Genomic DNA, 20,114 nt, shown 5'->3' with positions numbered 1-20,114 from the left:
CGTAGGTCTGAAACAAATTAGAGTACCCTAAAGAGGAGTAGATATGAATGAAAAATTGCCGAAGGACGAAACAAGGATATCTGTCGGCAGGCACTTTGTTTCCTCCCAGCACACGCCACAAACAGGTCAGTGCTTAGTCCTACATTACAGACATAATCTGCTACCAGAATTATGCCAACAGGTGATCCCACCACCCTAAATATAAGATGGACCTGTGTGTATTATCTGCAGTTGCTACTGGAGACCAGCACTGTATAACACTATACTTAAAAGAACATTTACAATAAAAGGTACAGTCTGAATATCCACTTACCTTAAATGAGAACACAGTGCCAAATGTAACACTGAGTTTACTGTTCACTGCAATAAGTCATTGTAAAAATCTGTCATGCAGTAGAGTAATTCACCAACATTACGAAAACAAGCGGAAAGGGACATTGGTGTATGTTAGATGTTGTTTTGTATCTGTGGTGTCATATGTATACCAGTATTAGGTGTTTTATGAATATAATACTTTTATATGTTATTTAAATACAATTTAGGATGAATCATTTTTTTATAAAATAAATTCTCTGTGTATTATATAAGCCTTGTTTTTTGTTAGAGAGTGAGCACTGGGAGACTCCCTTATAATTTCTATACCAGACATTCAGGGAAGGTGGATCCCTGTCCTCCCTAGCAGCTACCAGGAGACCAGTGATAAACACAGCCTTACCTACAATAATTTTCTCTTTTACAGGTTCCACCGACCTGCTGGCACTTGTAGTTCTACAATTTCTAAATGGCAGGCTTGCATGTACCTGTAGTTCCACTGTGAAAAACAATATTATATGTTCATTTACCCCATTACCCCTGCATTCACTGCCAGCAGGGATGCAGGGAAGAGCCCTGGGCTTTTAGCCCAGGGCTAGTTAATGCTTGGGAGGGGGACCCCTCTTTTTTTTGCGGGGGGGGCACTTTCCGAGTATTAGCAGCCCTGGGCTGGACAGGTTGGGTCTGATTAATGCTTTGGCAGGGAGACCCCACGCTGTGTTTCTTCCTGCTGTGGCATTACCACCCCAGCTGGTTCAGCCTGGTGCAGGTTAATGGAAATAGGGGATATACCGCACAGTATTGTCCCCCAATTTTCCATGACCAGACCAGTCTAAAAGGTCAATGGGGTATAGGGAGGAACCCCACACCATTTTTTTCAAATTTTTGAACTCTCTAGACTATTTTAAGCATAAGAAGCATACACAGATCTTAGTAATCTGTGCATGCTTCTCCTAAACTTTCCTGACTCAGGCAGGTGTATTGAGTGTTTTTTTCTTTAAAACAAGTTTTATTTAAGCAGTATGCGTCAGATACACATAGATTTTAAAGAGTGACAATTCAAATAGAAAATAACACATGAAATCACATTGTATACATGATTCAGATAATCTGTGCAACAAAAACAATGAGGAACCCGAGAGGTCCAAATCATATGGAACTATAACAATATATGATAATACAATAAAGTATAAAGTCAATGAGAAAAGGTACCTCGCCATCTCCCCACCCACTGTTTGTATGCCTTGAAAGTCGTTGAAGTTGATTTTTAGTCGATTTCCAATCCAACTGTTAGTAAATGAGTGCAGGGCCGGTGCAAGCTATCTGGGCACCCTAGGCAAAATTTCATCCACCGCCCCGCTCCCTTCAATACTATGCCATACTATGCCACCTATTAGTGATGCCAATTTATAGGAATCGGTATTTAATGCCGGTGGCTGAATAACCACTGGATCAAATACTGACAGCGGAACCCAGATGGACCTAATTCCCGATTGGGGCTGGTAAGTAACCTACCCCTCCCCTCTCCCCCCCCTAACCCTCCCTTAGTGGTGCCTAAATCTTATCTCCCCCTAGTGTCTAATCCTAACCTCCCCCTGTTAGTGCCTAAACCTAACCCTCCCGGGGGAAGTGCCTAACCCTAAAAACCCCTAGTGGTGCCTAACCCCCCCTTTCCCTACCCTAGCCCTTCCAGGGTGTCCCTAAACCTACACCCCCCCACGACTAGATGCTAAGACACCCGGCTTACCTTCGTTCAGTATGCCGGGAGTTCGACGCCTATCTTTAGTCCCCCATCGGGCTGTCAGTATTGGGATATCAGTGGGTGGGATAGCGCCCGCCGGTATCCTGACTGCATCCTCAATTTATAATATGTTACTGTTCCTCATAACACTTCCCCAATTCATAATATGCCATACATCTGTGCCACAAATTCATTATAAGCCACACAGCTGTATCCCCAATTCATAGTTATGCTACACATCAATGCCTCCAATACATATGCCACACAGCTGTGCACAAAATGTATTGTATGCAACATAGCCATGAATTATGCTATACAATGCCCCTAATCCATATGCCCCAAATTCTAACACTCACGTGCATCAGCCTTGGTCATCAGTAGACCCAGCCGGGACTGAAAGAGACATCCTTGCTTTTTTTTGTGGACTCAGTGGCGCCCTCCAGTGGCCGGGGCCCCCTGGTGGCTCCGGTCCTGAATGAGGGGATCCTGGAGTGGTATATGTGAAAGTACCGATGTTTGGTCGATGGTCAATTGTGGGCAAGATTCGGTTTATACTGTAGTCGATTTTGCCTTTAGTAAATCCCTGATCAGCAAATTTGACTTAAAATCACCAATAAATACACCAAAAAGCCAAAATCGACCTTTAGTAAATATTCCCCTATGTCTTAGCTCTTCGTTCCGTTTGAAATCATCAGATTAACTTTTCTCTGGGATCTTCTATTACTCCCTGTCTTTTACAATGATCTCACATATATATATATATATATACATACATATATAACTCCTCCGGTAGTGCGGCACTCAGGTACTCAATAAATACAACACGGTGATCATCAACGTTTCAGTTTATGTGATAAACTGTCTTCAGGATATAAAACAATACAGACATATTTACCTTATATAGTCCCTCCACCAAACACCATGTGCAAATAATCGACATCTCCAGTGTCCTCGCCGGGGCCCATAGAGATGAAGTCATCAGCAGCCGCTGACGATGCTCCCACGTGCCTCCAGACGGCGCACACCACGTGACATAAACACCATCACCTAGCAACTATAATAATAATGAGAGCACATAGGATCACTTAAAAACATTAGAACAATCTCAAAGGACAGAATGTTTAATTAAGCACAGAACATTATTACATGGTTAACAGACTACCAAATTTACATAATTGTCAGTAGAAACGAACAAACTTGAGTAGTGTTAAATCATACCCACACAAAACACCTATGACACTTGGTGTGCAAACCGAGTCTCACCAGCAGCCAACATAAATAAACCTTAATATATAAATATATAAAGGATGCAAAAACATGGAGGACTTATGGGAATTTTAACCTTCATGACCGGGACATATACCCTGGTGAAATCCAAAGGGACCTCTGGTAAAAACACCTGGAAAGACCACCAAAATCATGATCTAATTGAAACTAATAGCAATCAAACATTGCAAGAGCTGGAATGGTCTATTGGATGACAACCTTCAAAAAGAAGATGTCCACATCCAAAACTATACCACATCCACTCTTAATGTCACAGAAAACATGCTAAAGGCAAATATTCATTAAGGCCCCGTGGGGCTATGACATCAAATCTATAAATTCACTCTGCCTCACGTTTAAGAAGGGTTTTATCCGTATCTCCACCTCTTATTGGTTGGACCACATGGTCAATCATTCTATATCGAAGTGATGTCAATGGATGATTATTTTCCATAAAGTGACGGGACACCGGTTGATCACTACTTTTATTTAGTAGCGCTGCCCTATCGAGGAGCGGTGGACCGCCATTCTCTCCTTAAATTTCCTGTATTGGTATATATATATATATATATATATATATACAGTCAGGTACATAAATATTGGGACAATGACAGAATTTTCATATTTTGGCCTCTATTCACCACCACAATGGCTTTGAAATGAAACAAACAAGATGTGCTTTAACTGCAGACTTTCAGATTTAATTTGAGGGTAATTACATCCAAATCAGGTGAACGGTGTAGGAATTACAATGGTTTCTATATGTGCCTCCCACTTTTTAAGGGGCCAAAAGTAATGGGACTATCAACTCAAAAGTTATTTCATGCACAGGTGTGGGCTATTCCCTCGTTATTTCATTATCAATTAAGCAGGTAAAAGGTCTGGAGTTGATTCTAGGTGTGACATTTGCATTTTGAATCAGTTGCTGTCGACTCTCAATATGAGATCCAAAGAGCTGTCACTATCAGTGAAGCAAGCCATCATTAGGCTGAAAAATCAAAACAAACCCATCAGAGAGATAGCAAAAACATTAGGTGTGGTCAAATCAACTGTTTGGAACATTCTTAAAAAGAAAGAACGCACCGGAGAGCTCAGCAACACCAAAAGACCCGGAAGACCACGGAAAACAACTGTGGTGGATGACAGAAGAATTATTTCCCTGGTGAAGAAAAACCCCTTCACAACAGTTGGCCAAATCAAGAACATTCTCCAGGAGGTAGGTGTATATGTTTAAAAGTCAACAATCAAGAGACTTCACAACAGTGAATATAGAGGGTTCACCACAAGATGTAAACCATTGGTGAGCCTCAAAAACAGGAAGACCAGATAACAGTTTGCCAAACAACATCTAAAAAAGCCATTACAGTTCTGGAACAACATCCTATGGACAGATGAGACAAAGATCAAATTGTACCAAAGTGATGGGAAGAGAAGAGTATGGAGAAGGAAAGGAACTGCTCATGATCCAAAACATACCACCTCATCAGTGAAGCATGGTGGTGGTAGTGTCATGGTGTGGGCATGTATGGCTGCCAATGGAACTGGTTCCCTTGTATTTATTGATGATGTGACTGCTGACAAAAGCAGCAGAATGAATTCTGAAGTGTTTCGGGCAATATTATATGCTCATATTCACTCAAATGCTTCAGAATTCATTGGACGGCGCTTCACAGTGCAGATGGACAATGACCCGAAGCATACTGCAAAAGCAACCAAAGAGTTTTTTAAGGCTAAAAAGTGGAATGTTATGCAATGGCCAAGTCAATCCCCTGACCTGAATCCGATTGAGCATGCATTTCACTTGATGAAGACAAAACAGAAAGGAAAATGCCCCAAGAACAAGCAGGAACTGAAGACATTTGCAGTAGAGGCCTGGCAGAGCATCACCAGGGATGAAACCCAGCGTCTGGTGATGTCTATGCGTTCCAAACTTCAGGCTGTAATTGCCTGCAAAGGATTTGCAACAAAGCATTAAAAAGTGAAGTTAGATTTAGGATTGTTTCGTTTGTCCCATTACTTTTGGCCCCTTAAAAAGTGGGAGGCACATATTGAAACCGTTGTAATTCCTACACCGTTCACCTGATTTGGATGTAATTACCCTCAAATTAAATCTGAAAGTCTGCAGTTAAAGCACATCTTATTTGTTTCATTTCAAAGCCATTGTAGTGGTGAATAGAGGCCAAAATATGAAAATTCTGTCAATGTCCCAATATTTATGCACCTGACTGTATATATATATATATATATATATATATATATATAAACCCACACTTTTCCAGGTTGCTTTTGCTTTCATCCACTGCTTGACTGCCTGAAGTAGCGGACTATGGGCCTGATTCAGACCCACTCGCGAGCGGCTGTCCGCTCGCAAGTGGGTCGATGTTCTGCACTGAGCATGCGCACGACGGAGGGAGCTCCGTCGTGCGCATGCGCCAGACGCGACGAGCGAAGGACTTTCCTTCGCTCGTTGTGTCTGATCAAAGGGGGCATGCTGTCGATGTTGATTGACAGCACGCCCCCTTTGGTGGGCGTGCCGGGGGCGTGCCTCCATGACGGGGGCGTTCCCAAGGGAACGCCTACCGTCAGAAGCCGGCCCACTGACATCACTAGTGATGTCAGTGGGAGTGATTTTGGCTCTGATAGAGCCAAAATCACTCCGGGTCTTGCGGTTGAAAACCTCAACCGCAGGCTCCGGCTCGCAGTTTCGATGGTCGCGATGGTCAAGACCATCGCGGCCATCAAACTGCATGCTCGTATAGGCTGTGGGTGGTGACCCACAGCTATACGAGCGTCCAGGAGGACGCTCCATAGTTATGGAGGACGGCCCTCATTCAGAGCGTGCGCTCTGCTCAGAGCGTACGGCTCTGAATGAGGGCCTATATGCATTGCAGATTAGTGAGAGTTTTTACTTTGATTTTGTAATTTTATGCCATTTATTTTTTGCTCTATCTGATACTGTGATCTTTTTTCCATTTTATTGTTCAATGTTTCTTTCATAAGCATTTAGATGCAATGTATTATATGAAGTAGCAAGAAAAGTGTATATTGCAATATTAAGTAATAAATAAATAATGTTAGAGCTCTCCAGGTACCGGATTGTGTGAAAAGGTACAAAAGTAAATTAGTTCTGTACCAAGGGTGTATTCCTAAGTGCATGCCATGCATGACTACTAATGCACATGTCTACAAATTGGTAAATACAAACAATGCCCTGTGTTTTATCTTAAAATAATTTCAGCAGTTTCTTTCTCATGCCCCACTCTCGTGCACACATCTGCAGGGAGAAGCACAGCATCGGACATCTCTGGAGCAACGTACACAAATGGAGCTATCCAGTAAGCACCTTACTCTACCATAGTGAGTCCGTACAATCATGTCCCTTTTAGTTTTGATACCTGCACTATGTATCACTCTGAGGTGGTGTGACGGCGGTGACTGAAGTAAGCTGAAAGCAGAGACTGCCTTAGCATAGTGGAATTTTTATTGCACATACCTTCAAAGGACTTCTACCAATTATATTATTACATAGACCGCAGAAAGACTAATCAGACTAATCATAAGAGACTCTGAAAGAACATCTCAAGTGGGCCTTTTGGTTATTTTTTTTTTTTATTATTACATATACTTGCGCACACACACATACTTTTTCGCTTGAGACAGATCGCCTATTATGTTACAGTGGAATTTGTATTTGACCTTATTGACTTATACCATTGTCTTTGTTATGAGCTATCTTTTGGGACACAACCTGAACAAAGGGCACAGTTTGTATTTACCAATGTGTAGACATATGCATTAGCATGTATGCACTTAGTACCCTTGGTATAGAATTAATTCACCTTTGACCTTTTCACACAATTTACATAGAGTGCTCTAACATTATTTATTTATTACTATCTTTGTGAGGCTACACTCTTCTTGTCTGAGCAGCTAGGGTGCCACAAGATCCGGTCAATATCCTGGCAAAGGGGATGGCTCCGCTTAGAATGCCAGTGCCGGAATCCTGACCCTTGTCAGCATCCTGGTGCCGTTATCCCGACCGCCTGCATCCCAAGGGTAAGTAGCGGGTTTAAGGGGAGAGTTAGGGGTTAGGTACTAGGGGGAGGGTTAGATTTAGGCACTAGGGGGGAGGTTAGGGTTAGGCACCAGGGAGGGAGGGTTAGGAGAAGGGTTACGACACCTACCGACAGGTGTCGGTATCCTAACCTTGTTGGGATGCTGGCATCGGGAATTTGACCGATGGGATCCCGAGCACTGGCATCCCGTGCCCAACTAGAGTGCCACACATGACTCTAGTAGTTATTGAGCACTGTCAACACTTATCCACATTGCAATATTAGTACACTTATCTCCACGACAATTTGCAAACTATTTACAAAGAAACAAGTATATTTTATCCTCTGTTTGTAATTTCCTGTTTTATATAGCTCACTTATTTGAGTAAGGTATTTGTCCTATTGAGTATCACAGTGTCACAGATACCACTATCTTAGATGACTCATATTCATGGGAACCAGGGGAGTTACCCAGGGGTGTATCTATAATGGGTGCAGGGTGTGCGGTGCACACAGCCCCCGGGTCCAGGGGCGGCCCGCAGTGCGCACTCTGCACCCATATTACTTAAAACTTACCTCCCCGAGGTCCCGCGCCGGGTGTCAGCTCTGTACAGAAAGCCAGAAAAATGGCCGCCTTGGCCATTTTTATGGCTTTTTTGTGCATGCGCAGTAGACTCCAGGCACACTCTAGTTCCCAGAGTCTACTAATGTTCTGGTGGCTGGCCAGCCGCGATAGTTGGCTGCCGGCTGCTGGAAAGAGAGGAGGGGACCCGGACGGGGAATGCACATGGGCCCCCTCCTCTCTAAAGATGCCCCTGCCATTACCCTATATAGAATTACAGGGTCATAGACACTATATATAGTGGATATTTTAAACAGAGTTACAGTGTCATAGACACTCTCTTTAGTGGATTTTAAATATAATTTACAAGTGTTCCTATCAGTGCCAGAGAGTACTTTTCCTCTATCAGGCAGCCTTGTAAATCCATTCTGGCTACAGAAAGTTGCCAGAGTATCAGACTTCATATACACATTCTTCAGTGATCCTGACCTGTCTGATATTACTTCCAGTGTATGACCTGGCTTGTTTGTGACTCTACTTCCTGCTTTATCCCTTGGCATATCCTTATCCACATGCTTGTGACCTGACCTATCTACTGCAATATCCTTTTGGTGTCAGGGCTCAGCCGGGGATCGGCTCCCGCTTACCGCACCGCCGGCTTCCCCTGTCATCCTGGGTGGTCGGGCAGCTTGCGCGACGGCGGGGGAGAAGCTGAGTATTCTCCCCGCATGCAGTGGGTTCCTGGTGGGCTGGTGTCCGGCATCGCAAGTCCGGACATGGGCACCGCCATGACTGTCGGCCCATGTGACTGTATCCTTCTCCCTGATAGGTCCGTGATCAGCTGATGCTGTGCACCTGTCTAAGGGTTCCCCTGGGTATAAAACTGTTCCACAGGTTCCAGGAAATTGCCTGAACAACGGTTGTCGCCTAGCGTGCTTTAGTGAGTTCCCGGTCCAGGTACCGAATTTCCTTACAGCAGCAGTGTTACCATCTTTACCTGTGTGCCTTAAATGTCTCTGGTGAATACCCGTGCAGCAGCGTTACCACCTTTACCTGTGTGCCGTAAACGTCTCTGGTGAATACCCGTGCAGCAGCGTTACCATCTTTACCTGTGTGCCTTTACGTCTCTGGTGAATACCCGTGCAGCAGCGTTATCATCTCCACCTGTGTGCCTTTACGTCTCCAGTGAACATCCGTGCTACAGCGTATACCACCTCTACCTGTGTGCCTTCTATCTCTGGTGAATTCTCAAGTAACCGTGAGTCGCTCCCCACTTGTAATCCTGATTATTGATCCTCGTGTCAAGGTGTATTACTGTACAGTGTTTTAAGGAATTGCTTTGTGCCTAAGCAGGCATAACCTCTCTGGGCCACGGGTGTAGTGTCTCTATCCCTGCAGGGCTTGGGTACCTGGTCAAAGGACCGCGACCTGCTCACGGGGTGCAGCTAAGCCCAAATCCCAATTGGGGGGTCACTGGCGAACACCATCCTGTGGGTTAGACTCCGCACCTTTGCCCAGGTCTCGCCAACACTCAAGACCTGTGGATGAGGAGAACTTATATCCAGGCCCCTCATCTCCGCTTCCTTCCCCAACTTAGGCCCACCACGTCCTCTCCTCCAGTCTCAGACGTGACATTTGGCTATAATGCTTAGAGCGAACTCAGGGGACCATGACCTGCGTGCACGGTGCATACTCTGGCCATACTATGGATTCAGCCAGTGAGCCATTATAGACCTGTTGTGTAATTTAGTTTGCTGGGTTGAGATATAAGAAAACACCCAATATCAGGTGATGCAGCATCTTCATAATCTAATGCAGTGCATGGAAGTGATACTGCCTCTCCTTAATCCAGCAGGACCATATTCAATGGCTGTTGTTGCACATGCAGCTGTAGGCCCAGTCTCTCAGATGAGGATTCCTACTCCAGCCAAGTATAAAGACAATTCCAAGTATTACAGAGGTTCTTTGAACTAGGGTTTAGTTCAATATAAGCTACAGCTGTCAAATTTCTCCTCCGACAAAGCCAAAGAGGTTCATAATTTTTCTGCAATCTGTTCAAGCTCTGGCATGGCTTTCCACCTCTGGGAAAGGAATGATTCCCTGTTGAATTTAAGAATTTGTTAAATGGCCACAGCCATGGGGATTGAAAGTTATACAATGATTTCTGGGGTTCGCAAACTATTACAGGCAGTTTATAAAAATTGTCTCCATCTTGGTGGCTCTCATAAAAGTCATGACCTGGCAATCACAAGTGTGCAAAGAATGGGCTCCTGAAGCAATCAAATTTGCTATAACTGAATGGTGACATATTTTACAAGGGGCAAAACATCTAGTAGCAGTCTATACAGACCACAAGAACCTACTGCACTTCCAGTCTGCACATTGCATGAACTCTTAAAAGACCGGTTGAATTCTATTCTTTAACCGCTTCATTTATTAATCACCTTTTGATCTGGGGAGGAAAACAAAAAAAGTAAATGTATTCTCATGCTCTTTTGTTCCTCAAGATATGGAAACTCCAGTAAAGCATAAACAAATTCTGGACCCATATTTTGTCATTTATATCACTCAATAAGTTTCAGTGGGTAAACCTTTAGTGCCTCTCAAGTTTCTTCTCAATATTTTACAGTAGGAACATATCTCTCAATTTTCTGGTCACTATGGGGCAAAAAAACTCTGGGGTTAATTCTTCATTCTTTTTGGTGGCCTCCTGTAAGAGCTGGTGTAAAAGACTTAGGGTCTCATTCAGACCCGGTCGCAAAGCGCTGACATTGCAACTGGGTCGATGTTAAGGCCCTGCGCATGCGCATCGGCCGCACTGCACGTGCGCAAGCCCTGGAGCAAGAGAGAAATTCTCTCGCTCCGGAGCTCACTACAAAAGGGGCAACTGTCGATGTTGATCGACAGCTCGCCCTGTTTTGTAGGCGGGGCGGTGGGGTGACTACACAAACTGAGGCATTCCTAATGGAATGCCTGCCGTTTTGTGGGCGGACGCACTGACATCAGCAGTGATGTCAGTGGGGAGCTTCCTGCTCGATCAGAGCAGGAAGCTCCCTGGGTCCTTAGGGTCTCGTCGCAAGCCCTGATGGTCGCGATGATCTTGGCCATCGCAACCATCAACCTGGTCGGTCGCTAAAGCTGTGGGTGGTAACCCACAGCTTAGCTAGCGACCAGGAGGCCGCACTAAAAAATACAAGCGGCCGCCCTCATTCAGAACGAGCGGTCGCTTCTTGCGACCACCTCTGAATGAGGGCCTTAATTTTTGCTTGTTCTCAGTGTGCTCAACACAAAGTATCCAGACAAACTCCATCCGTCCCTTTACTGCCATTGCCCATTCCAGAACATCCCTGGTTTCAAAATCAATTAGAATTTTTGTTCAGCCTATAAGCCTCACTTCAATGACCAGACAGAATAGACTAAAGCTGGGTACACAGTAAACAATGTGTGTACCCAGCAATGCATCTGGCAAGCCCCCCGCCAATGGGCTGACATATCAGGTAGCTAGTACACACTAGATGATCCAGTGCCCGACCGCCCAATATATCGGTCCCTGCCACATCCTGTGGCATGGGGTCGTGAGCCGCATCATCAAGTTGGGTTGCGTGTAGGGCTGGCCAGATGACATGGCTGATGACACCAGAGGAGCATGCAACGCACGACATAGTCCATACACACTTAATGATTTGTCATTCTGATCCATCAGAATTGGGCAAATTGTTTAAAGAAATCGCTAAGTGTATAGGTACCAACCAGGACCAGCAGGAGGTTCTCACGCTATATCTTTCAGTCTTACAGGAAACCCGGGTAGTACTTCTGTTTTGGATGTTTGCTCACATGAATCTGTTCTATCACACTATTCTCCATATTTCATTCAGTATGGTCTTCATCCAATCCTTTCGGAGATTCCAGATTGCTCATCTGTTCCAGCTGCTAATGATGTTGTTTGATATTTCCATCATATGTTGGCACTCTGAGGTCACCTCTAAGAGATACAACCCATTTTTTAATCCAAATAAATTCTATTGAGTGGAAATCTACTTATGCCTTTTTGACCTTGGACGTGACTTCTCTACATACTAATATTCCACATAAAAAAGCCTAGAATTAATTAAGTGGAGAGTTGTACTGAGATGGCTTAATGTAGAGCTAGGTAAATGGAGGCAGTGTAGGTTCAGGTTTAACTGTAGACACAGGTCCTTTGGCAGGGAAAGGGTAAATAGAAGGTGCAGGATGGTTCCAGCAGGAGACTGGGAGCAGGCAGAGCGGTGCAGGCTACTTTGAAGCTGGGATCCAACAGGAGCACCGGCGAGCACTCAAACAGACAGGTTTATTCAGAAGCACAGGAACTCTCTCACAGCTACGCTGTGAAACACATTGAACTGGCAACTATGGGAAGCTCTGAACTCCCCTAAGTACCCAGTGCAGAATCTTGATAGGTCAGAGAGAGCATGTGACATGCCAGGACTGGAGCAACTAAGTCACATGACCAGAAGCAAGATGGCGGCACCCATACCAGAGTGGAATGGAAAAACCACCAGGCCTAGCCCAGCCAAAATGACACTGTGCCTGCGGAACACCTTGCACAGCCAACACCTGCCGCCAGACACCAGCCCCTCCACCTGAAGGACCACACCACAGTGCCCTCACAGGTAATACCCATCGTCCCTTATGCCGAGAAAACCTGGTCGTGACAATAACATTCTATATAGATTTGCGTATTTACCCATTCCTCATATGATTATTAGATTCCATATGACACATACATTATATTTTCCTCATTTTGTGAGACACTGTAATTTGTGACGATCTTATGTCACATGACCTGAGATTTGATGAATGAACTGGTTTCCACAATACAAGTGAGACATTTTACTATGCTTTACCTGATGTAAATGTTTATTTATAATTTATTCTTTTCTGATTAGTTGATCCTGTGTCACACGTGACTAGTTTGAGTTACGTGATCGGGACATTAGATGAGTTGGTTAGTCCTCATATGTAGTTTTATCTATACAAGTGTGATACAGGGAGTACACTCCTATCACGTGACTAGGGACAGTCAGGTGATCGGGATGGGGAATTGCAAGACAACGTTTCGGATACACCTAGAGTGAATGGGTATTTTATTTTTACTATTAGTTATTATTACTACCATGACTTTTATTAAATGATGCTTCATGCTATAAGGGTTTTGAGAAAGATTGCTGGACATATTTAAGAGATTTCATTGAGACTTCAGTTTATGCTCTTGATGAAGCTGGATCACTAGAGCCCAGCAAAATGTGTTGAGCCCTTTTACGTTGACCCCTTCTTTATTGGGTTTGCATGCCTATGGATATGTATTTCCCCCTTGGATTATAATTTGCAGCATTGAGTGGACACCTAGTGTATTTACCCTCAGCCCGTTAATCTGCACCGTGGATGCTAAAAGGACTGATTGGAGACATATTACCACAGAACAGTAACATCCTGCTGCTATATGCTTTGTCCTTTTGGATATAAGGAGAGCGTCCTAGCACTATACCAACCATACAGGAGTCTATGGGCTAATTAGCCTCTTTTAATTGTTTTTTTTAGACTGTGGCCACTGATTTTGGACTTATACTGTCTTTTGATTGTGACATTATAATAAATTAAATTTTTTATTATTGAAACCGTCCACTATTAATTATTTTATTAATTAGCGCTGGTTCTTATCTTAGTTAATTTTATTTAGTCATTTAGGGACTGACAATCCCTTTACTAGCTACTTTGTGCCAGTGCATCAGCTATTGCTTTCGTATTTTACATATTTGGGACTCTGTAAAAAAAATCTTGTAAGATTCACCAATAAGTTATTTGCAGATTGCAAGAGGAAGTTGGTGCCCAAACTTTTGTCTGGAGAATGTGTATGTTATCTATTTGCAATTTATGCCTTAGAGTTCCCATTATGAAGTTCGCCACCCTGTATATTGCACCCTTCAAATTTTCACAAGTTAATAACCCCATGAATTACTGTCACAAATTGGAACTTGGTGCCGTCTTACTGTGTCTGGCAGCACAGCCACCTGCTATCCTCCTCTTCTCTGTCGGCAGTTGCAGATGGGTTCCTTCTGACTGCCTCATGCATGGCTCCATCCTTCTTCTAAAAAAACAAATGAGTCTGTGATATCAGACTGGCACCAAATTCAGTATGCAGCCAATTTAAGGCCATCTCTGTGCACTATACAATGCCAGGAGATTAGGTCACCTTACCGCTCCAGCCTTGTATCATTGTCCACATCCTATGTATCATACCCAGCTTCCCCCTGATTCCGAACCTCTACAAGTGCACTAGATCCTAGCTTGTCTCATTGTTGTGCACCTTTGCTAGTGGCCCTGACCTCGGAATTCCTAACTACACTTTTGTTTGCCAATTCTGTACCACGCTGATATCTTACTCCCACATTGTCACCTCCAAGCTCAGATAGAGGGCGATAACCTACAGACTCCAGGCAGCAAAGGACAGTAAAGACCAGGGAGTTGATTTGCCAGTGCAAATCTTTGTCTGACAGCATCCATTTCCCCCCCAAAGATGTGATACTTACCATCTGGATTTTCCTTCATCTCTAATTTCCAAAATTCTTTCATGTTTCCTTGCTCAAGCCTATGTCATCAATAGATTCTTATCTATACAAAAACTTCTGTTAACAACCTTCAGCAAGAGAAATATGGAGTAATAGATATGCTAGACTCTTAAATATCTGGGTGTTTCTTGCAATTCCTGGATGACTCGAAAGTATATGTTCCAGAGGAGAGATGTTGGGTGAAAGACAAGGATGTTCATGTTTCTCAAATGCTATATCTGTTTCATAAAAACATTAATTTAAAAACATTATAAAAGGTTGTTCAGTTCACAGTCCTAAGAGGTGGGGCAACATCAGATACCACAGGACTTCTGCAAGTACTTATCAGGTCAGACACTGCTGTCTCCTGAAGTTTAGTGATGCTGAGTCTTCCTGACTCCATTGTCTGCTTGAGTTTCCTGTGCAGTGGCCTCTCTATCAGGGAAGGGGCACGACTCTGCTTATACTTTATACTGCTGTCCCTGAAGGTGGACTTTTCTATAAGGCAGCCTATTTAAACTCCCTGTGGCTATAGAAAGTTCACAGAGTATTAGGCTTCACATACATAGTCTCCAGCATTCCAGATTTGTCTGATATTACTTACAGTGTATGACACAATATGTTTATGACTCTCCTTCCTGCATTAATCCTTAGCATTTCCTGATCCATAAGTTTTAACCACAACTTGTGACCTAAACTTTCCACAACAATATATTTTTGGCTTTGATGTTCCTGCTATTAAGAGACCTATCCTGCTGTAAACTACATACTAATATGCTCAGAACTCAGGGGGATGTGACCTGCATGCTGGGTGCAGTTAAGTCCATACTTTCTTGCGGGAGTCCATGTAAAAAAACCACCAGTACTTGGACTCCATGCCCCGTAATTGCATGTGTTAACCAATCCTAGCTGATAGCAAATCTACTATTGCCTTGTGGACCCGCCTTGTCACATTTTCATGGCTAAGCTACTGTATCATGGAGATGGGGTGCCATTCAGCTTCATGAAATCTCCCATTATATTATTAGTGAGCTCTGTGACCTTCTCCTTGTGCAAGATACTTGGAAGTACTACATTTTGTAGACTGCCTTATCTCTACAATGTGTTGGATGGTTTTTTAAGTGGAGGTTCTTTCCTCCTATTTTGTAACATTTTGTTGTGCTCTCTAGTGCACCATATAGTTCACCATTTTTATGTAATCTTCTGTGGTGTGCACCCATGTAATGTGCTATTTTATTCTGACCTTTTCTGTTATGACCCTTCATACTATATTGGTCTTTCTACTGTTTGATACTATTATATCCTTTCTTGCTTCCTAGTCTCTCATATGTCTTGGTGCTGGCTACTTGGTTCAAATTTGCTTTTACCAAGGCACTGTATAGTCAGACATCTCTTTGTTCTATTATAGAATAGCTTGTACCTGCTTTATTCTTGTATAGTAATAGTTGGGGGTTGTTAGGCAGCAAATGTTTGTTGGGGGGAGGGGGGTTGTTCTGGGATTCAGGTATTCTGTGGTTGGGGTATTGTATACTGGGTGGGGTGAAGGGGGGATAATGTTTGTTGTTAAGTTTTATTATCCATGTTCTTGAGATAATGGCTAATGTGTACTTTGTTAGTTTTATTTACATTGTCCTGATATTTGTCCGCTACAAGACAGATTTACAGAGGCAGGAGTTTGGATCAGGGAGGCCCAGTCAGGTGTTGAGTGCTGGGGTAACCAAGATTTAGGCTATCTATATTTTTTATAGAGAAATACAATGATTCTCTCTACAGAGTTGAGCTTATAATCGTGTTATAGTGACTTTGTGTTGCATGGGCCTGAATGGCACCTTCAGGTACCCGTTTCACTATTATCATGCCATATTGTTTTTTTTGTGCAGCGATAGCTACTACTTAGCCATATGTGTTTGTTTGATGAGTAGTCAAACTACAACAAAGGCACAACTACCCTCACACAAAAGTGGTATGATACAAGCCAACAGGAAGCATACAATCCTAACAGGTATGACTACGCACCATTTACTCACCATGTTAATGCACAAACAACATCTCCTATAGCCAATCAAGACACATTAGACTTTGCCAAGTTTTTTGCTCGCTGTGAGCTGGTCACAAACGGACTCGCAAAGTTCAATAATCGCCCTGAGAGCTTCAGAGCCTGGCAATCCTCTTTCCAAAATGTATTTAGAGGGTTAGACCTTTCACATAGTGAAGAGATAGACCTTTTAATTAAATGGCTTGGGAATGAATCCGCTGAACATGCTAGAAGCTTAAGTGTGATCAATATTAACCACCATGAGAATGGCCTTAATATGATCTGGGATAGATTAAATGAGTGCTACAGCTCACCAGAGATAATAGAAAGTGCACTATTCAAAAGAATTGATGATTTCCCTAGGTTACTTAACAAAAGCTATCAGAGACTGAGATAATTAAGTGACTTACTAATGGAGCTTCAAGTAGCCAAGTGTGAGGGAGACTTACCAGGACTTGCCTTCCTCGACACAGCCAGAGGCATTAACCCTATAGTGCAAAAGCTACCTTACAATCTGCAAGAGCAATGGCTCACCCATGGTTCCAAATATAAGCAGCGGCACAACGTGCCATTTCCACCATTCTCTGTTTTTGTGGACTTCGTGCACCAACAAGCTAAGACCAGGAATGATCCTTTTTTTGCCTTTACACTGACCAGCTCAACCCCTATTCTACCTAACCCCCGCAAAATGTCAGTTGCAGTTCACAAGACTAATGTGCATTATACAGATTCTTCCCACAGGTCTACCTATTCTACTCATCAAGAGAACAAAGATAAAGATGCTGCCAAGCAGTGTCCCCTGCATAACAAACCGCATCCTCTCCTGAAATGCAGAGCCTTCAGAGAAAGTCCCTGGAGAACCACAAAGCATTCCTAAGAGAAAACGGCATCTGCTACAAGTGCTGCTCTTCTACAACCCACCTTGCCAAGGATTGTAAGGTTAGTGTTAACTGCACAAAATGTCACAGCACAGAACACAACACAGCTCTACACCCTGGACCTTCCCCATTGACTTTACAACACAGTTATGGTGACACAGAGCATGGCGGGGAGCTCAATGTGGAGCAAAGAGACACTACTGCAGTCATACCAGAGATAACTTCACAATGTACTGAAGTCTGCAAAGACACTAATAGCGGCAGATCTTGCTCCAAAATCTGTTTGGTCAGAGTCTACCCCAACGGCCAACCAGAGAAAGCTGTCAAACTTTATGCAATCCTAGATGATCAAAGCAACAAGTCTCTAGCTAGATCAACATTCTTTGAGAACTTTAATATCAAAGGACCCAGCACTCCATACTCCTTAAGGACTTGTGCAGGGAGTTTTGAGACAATGGGGAGAAGAGCAATCGGCTGTCAAGTTGAGTCCTTAGATGGAAAGACATGCCTTCCCTTACCCACTATCCCTGAATGTAATGAGATCCTCGATAATAGGTCTGAAATCCCTACACCAGACGCAGCTATCCATCATGCACATTTGAAACGTATAGCACATCTGATACCAGAACTGGACCCACTAGCCCAGATAATTCTACTCATTGAGAGAGATATCTTACGAGTCCACAAAGTCAGAAGTCAGATTAACGGTCCACACAATGCTCCTCATGCTCAAAGATTAGACCTATGATTGGTCATAATAGAAGTAGTATGTCTTGGAAATGTGCATAAACCAGTTACTGTCAACAGCATGCTTACCTGTACTTTAGAAAATGGGTGCCCTTCTCTATTTCAACCATGTCACAATCACTTCCTCATACAGGAACTACCACACTGCACTGTCATAGACTCTCCTAGTGACAACCACATCTGTGACAGCTACCAAGAACATTTGTGGTGCACAGTCTTCCAAAGAAAAAAAAGGGATGATCAAGTCGCAATGTCCATAGAGGACAATCTATTCCTGGAAATAATGAAAAAGGGACTAGTCAAAGATGATGCCAACAGTTGGGTTGCACCTCTACCCTTTAAAAGACACAGACAGCACCTACCTAACAGAGAACAAGTATTTAAACGCTTCTCTTCACTAAAACGCAACTTCCGCAGGAAACCAGAAATGAAAGATCACTTCTTCTCTTTCATGAACCAAATATTTGAGAACGGTCATGCTGAGATAGCTCCCATTCTTAAAGACACAGATGAATGCTGGTACCAATGTTTGGAGTATACCACCCAAAGAAACCAGGTCAGATCAGAGTCGTGTTTGATTCCAGTGCCAAGTTCGAAGGCATCTCCTTAAATGATGTTCTCCTGACAGGACCAGACCTTAACAACAAACTCCTTGGAGTACTCATACGTTTCCGTAAGGACTCTATTGCCTTCACAGCTGACATTCAACAAATGTTTCATTGCTTCCTCGTGAGGGAAAGTGACAGGAATTTCCTAAGATTCCTTTGGTTCAGAGACAACGACCCCTCTAAAGATATTGCAGAGTACCGCATGTGGGTACACATCTTTTGTAACAGCCCTTCCCCTGCAGTTGCCATCTACGAACTCAGATGTTCAGATCAAAATGGTGAGCTAGAGTATGGTTCTGATAATAGACAACTTGTGGAAAAAGATTTTTATGTAGATGACTGTTCAAAATCTATGCCAATGGATGAGACAGCAATCAGCCTCCTCAAGAGAGCTCAGGGAATGCTTGCCTGCTCTAATTTCAGGCTTCACAAAATAGCTTCCAACAGCAAAAGAGTGATGGAAGCCTTCCCTTCTCAAGATCATACCAGTGACTTAAGGGATTTAGATTTAGGAACTGATTTTCCACCAGCTCAACGTAGCCTTGGACTCTTATGGGACTTAAAATCTGACTCCTTTACCTTCCAAGTGAACAGTGAGGAAAGACCTTACACCCGCAGAGGTGTCTTGTCTGTTATAAACAGCTTGTATGACCCCTTAGGATTTTCTGCTCATGTTACTATCCAAGGTAAAGCCTTGCTCAGAGACCTAACCTGTGAGTCATCCGACTGGGATGCGCCACTGTCTCCTCAGAAAAGAGATTTGTGGGAGGAGTGGAAAAGTTCTCTGTCCACCTTAACCAACCTTTATATTACACGTTCATATGCTCCTGTGCCTTCTACAGAAGTATAAAACCAGAGACTATGGCCTTCATTCAGAGTCAGCCGTATGGTCTACGACCGCCTCGATGTTTGTCTAGTGCGCATGCGCACGAGGGAGCTGGCTCCTTCGTGCGCATGCGTGAGACCCGCTACGACCGACAGCGCCGGTCGTAGCAGGTCTCTTTGCAAAGGGGGCGAGCTGTCGATGTTGATTGACAGCTCGCCCCATTTGGAAGGCGGGCCGGGGGGGTGGCAGCCCATGGGAATGCCTGCCATTTGGGGGAGGCCCCACTGACATCACTAGTGATGTCAGTGGAGAGCTTCTGGCTCTGACAGAGCCAGAATCTCTCCGGGGCTTACGACAAGTGAGACCCTACCCTAGGGTCTCGTCGTAAGCCCCGATGGTCGCGATGGTCAATGACCATCGCGACCATCACCGTAGTGGTTGTTAGAGCTGTGGGTGTTAACGACCTAACGACCGAAACAGAGATGGCCGGTCAGGATGCA

The sequence above is a fragment of the Taudactylus pleione genome, unplaced genomic scaffold, assembly GCF_031769625.1.
Source record: "Taudactylus pleione unplaced genomic scaffold, aTauple2 ptg000004l, whole genome shotgun sequence".
In the NCBI taxonomy this organism is placed as follows: domain Eukaryota; kingdom Metazoa; phylum Chordata; class Amphibia; order Anura; family Myobatrachidae; genus Taudactylus; species Taudactylus pleione.
The sequence above is the reverse complement of the archived record's forward strand: the minus strand, read 5'-3'. Positions refer to the sequence as shown.